Source organism: Grampus griseus (assembly GCF_964374135.1).
Source record: "Grampus griseus genome assembly, chromosome: 3".
NCBI lineage: Eukaryota > Metazoa > Chordata > Mammalia > Artiodactyla > Delphinidae > Grampus > Grampus griseus.
The window spans coordinates 155142039-155146009 of record NC_139019.1 but is presented as its reverse complement, the minus strand read 5'-3'; the positions used below and the strand labels follow the sequence as shown (position 1 = coordinate 155146009).

The following is a 3971-nucleotide window of genomic DNA, read 5'->3' as shown; positions in this document are numbered from 1 at the left end:
CCTTGGCATTTCCTGAGTGATGAGAGTCTTTTGTTATTCATATCATTATGAATATCATATCATCATTCATATCATTATGATGATGTCCCCTTCCAACAACACCTGAGTTTATGCTAATCAGGTGATTATTGCTGGGCCCCTTGATCAATTCAGGATAAGGGTGCTAGAGAAACCAAACCAAGTGATTTAGAGGAGTAGGATTTTCAGCTCCACTTCTGACCTTTAGGAAGGGGAGAGGGACTGGAGATTGAGTACAATCACCAATGGTCAACGATTTATCAACTGTGCCTACTAATGGAACCTCCATAAACACTCCTAAATAATGGTGTTCAGAGAGCTTGCAGCTTGGTCAACACATGCAGGTGCTGGGAGGTTGCATGCCCAGAGAGAGTACAGAAGCTCTGCACATTCACACACATACACATCCATACCTTGCCCTATGCATTTTTCCATTTGTTCCTGAGTTGTAGCTTTTTTAGTAAACCTGTGATAGCAAGTAAAGCACTTTCCTGAGTTCTGTGAGTTATTCTCTTGAATTACTGAACCTGAAGGGGGGGTGTCATGGAACCCCCAAATTTGTAGCTGGTCAAGCAGACATGTGGATAGCCTGTGCACCTCATTTCCAGCTGGGCATCTGATGTGGGGGCAGTCTTAGCCTCTAAACCTGTGGTGTCTGAAACTAACCGGGTAGTTAGTGTCAAAATTGAACTGAACTGACGGAAGTGGTGTCAGAAGAGAACTCATATTTGGTGTCGGGGAACTTCAGAGGAAACTTATGGTGTAATGGAAATGTTCTATATCTTCATTATGTAGTGGTTACATGGTATGTGCTGTACATTACCAAAATTATGGAACTGTACAATAAAGTTGAATTTTTAAAATGTGGGGTCTAGGAGTTGAGGAAACAGGAGATCTGAACCCAGGAGGAGGTACAAGGAGGTCCAGTGACAGTGGCTGAAGAGCAGTCTGTTAACTGAAAAAATATAATTGCACAACCTAAAAATTGAGAATTATGTTTTATTTGGTGGGCTTGCTGAGGACTTAAGCCCAGGGGATAGCCTCTCAGATAGCTCAGAGTGACTGCTCCAAAGAGGTAAGGTAGGAGTCAAGATATATAGGGGGTTTTGCAACAAAAACCAGGTAGTCGGAACATCAAAAGATTACTTTTTTAAAAAAATTTATTTTATTTATTTATTTTTGGCTGTGTTGGATCTTCATTGCTGCGCACGGGCTTTCTCTAGTCACAGTGAATGGGGGCTACTCTTCATTGCAGTGCTCAGGCTTCTCACTGTGGTGGCTTCTCTTGTTGCAGAGAATAGGCTCTAGGCTTGCGGTGGAAGCCCTATGGTGGATTTTTAATATATATTCTATCTTTTTTGAAAATCTAAGCACAAAAGCAGAAATTTGATTACTTACTGAAAAAATAACATACGCATTATAAAAATATCTCCTTTCCATATCCAAAGTCTTAGCCACCTCTTGGGCATCAACCACTCTTAGCAGTTTCTCCTGCATCTTTCCAGAAAGCTTGTTTGTCCAAGCTTATATCCATGAGAATATAGCTCCCTTTGCAACATGAAAGGAAACATACTTTTCTCAGTGCTTTTTCACACAACACTAAATCTTGGCAATCATATCTATATACATATGTGTTCACCGAAAGTTTTCCAATGCAGAACCATTATATGGATGAGCTATATTTTATTTAACCAGTTCTCTATGATGGTGGTTAGGTTGTTTCTAGGATTTGGATACTACAAACAATGCTGCAATGCACATCATTGTGTATATATATATATATGTATATATATATATACATATATATATATATATTTTTTTTTTTTTGGCGGTACGCGGCCCTCTCACTGTTGTGTCCTCTCCCGTTGCGGAGCACAGGCTCGGGACGCGCAGGCTCAGCGGCCATGGTTCAGGGCCTAGCCTCTCCTTGGCATGTGGGATCTTCCCAGACCGGGGCATGAACCCGTGTCCCCTGCATCGGCAGGCGGACTCTCAACCACTGTGCCACCAGGGAAGCCCATGTATATTTTTAAATACAAGTACATCATGTGAATATTCTATCAAACCTAGATATAGATACAGATATATTCCCAGGAGTAAAATTGCTGGGCCAAAGCATATGTGCATTTTTATTTTATTTTTTAAAGTTTTTTTTAAATTTATTCATTTTGGTTGCTCTGGGTCTTAGTTGCAGCACGCAGGATCTTCGTTGCAGCATGCAGGATCTTTAGTTGCAGCATGCAGGCTTCTTAGTTGCAGCATTTGAACTATTAGTTGCAACACACAAACTCTTAGTTGTGGCATGCATGCATGTGGGATCTAGTTCCCCGGCCAGGGATCGAACCCAGGCCCCTTGCATTGGGAGCGCAGAGTCTTACTCACTGGACCACCAGGGAAGTTCCCATGTGTGCATTTTTAAATGAATATAAATAATTTATTTTGAAAATCATCTTGCAGATTATAAGGTCAAAATACATTCAACCCAATCTCCCACACGTTCGACATCTAATTATAAAATGATTATTTCTTTTAAAGAAATACTCCAATACCTCAAAGTACCTTTTGCGTTATCAAGAAAAGATCTTATGCCTTTTTCCAACTGGAACCATGGTGGGTGTAGAATAGAAGGAAAAGCCTTAAGAAACAAGTGGAGGGATTTTACAGAGCCTGAGATCGAGTGCCTGAGAAAGAAGTTTGCCCAAAAGATGCTTCAAAACGCAAGGAAGAAGCTTATCTATGAAAAAGCTAATCACTGTCACAAAGAATATAGGCAGATAGAACTGAGATTCAGAAGGAAAGGATGACAAGAAAAGCGGGCAAGTTTGGTGTACCTGCTGGACCCAAATGGGCATTCCTCATCAGGATCACAGGTATCAGTGGTGTGAGCCCAGAGATCCGAAAGGTGTTACAGCTTCTTCGTTTTCGCTGCATCTTCCACGGCACCTTTGTTAAGCTCAGCAAGGCTTCAGTTAAGATTTGAGGAATGTGGAACCACATATTTCATGGGGGTACCTGAACCTGAAGTCAGAAAATGAATGCATCTACAATTATTGTTATGGCAAAATCAACAAGAAGAGAATTGCCCTGACAGATAACACTTTGCTCCATCCCTTGGTAAATATGGCATCATCTACATGGAGGATCTAATTTGAAGGGCTTCCTGTGGCCCTTCAAATTACCTTCTCCGGGAGCCCAGATCAACAGATCTAACAGGCTTATTAGATGGATGAACTGAGGTGTGTCTACCATGATTATTTTTGTAATCTGGTCAGTTAATAAACAGTGACTGATTTCAGACTATAAAAAAATTAAAAACTCATTCTGCAGGGATTTGTCCGCAACTTCTTTTCAAGAACATTATGCTTTAGCAGAAAAACCCCTAGAATTCCAAGATTCTTGGCAGGACCTACAGTCCTGCTCTGTCTTGGGCCCAGACCCAGGATTCCCAGGATCAGCTAAACCTGAATTCCCTTTTTTTTAGGGGCTCTATACTTTACCACCAGTCACTCAGGCTCATACTCTCATCGTTGCCTTTGGTTCTTCTCTTTCCCTAGCCTCCTGAATCCAGTGGAGCATTCTTCAGCATCAACATTTAATGCTTTTGTTCCTATACACTCTGTCATTCCCTAATTCTGCCCTTTAATCAACTTCAAGAAGTGGCTTCCTAACCAGCCTCATAGTGGCGGCATGCGGGCTTCTCCATGCGGTGGCTCCTCTTGTTGCAGAGCACGGGCTGTAGGCACACGTGCTTCAGTAGTTGTGGTACGCAGGCTTAGTTGCTCCTTGGCATATGGGATCTTCCCGGACCAGGGATCAAACCTGTGTCCCCTGCATTGGCAGGCAGATTCTTATCCACTGCGCCCTGGAATAATATTAAAATAATGCTTCCCTAGGGAATCCCCTGGCAGTCCAGTGGTTAGGACTCGGCTTTTTCACTGCTGGGGCAGGTTTGA

The 3971-nt window shown here is 42.2% G+C and overlaps 1 pseudogene across 1 annotated transcript; it reads left to right on the top strand.

Moving 5' to 3' along the window:
• Window positions 1-2603: 2603 nt before the first annotated feature.
• Window positions 2604-3170, top strand: LOC309819920 (large ribosomal subunit protein uL30-like; annotated as a pseudogene). The gene has a single exon. The product of its transcript is annotated as a large ribosomal subunit protein uL30-like (transcript).
• Window positions 3171-3971: the final 801 nt, after the last annotated feature.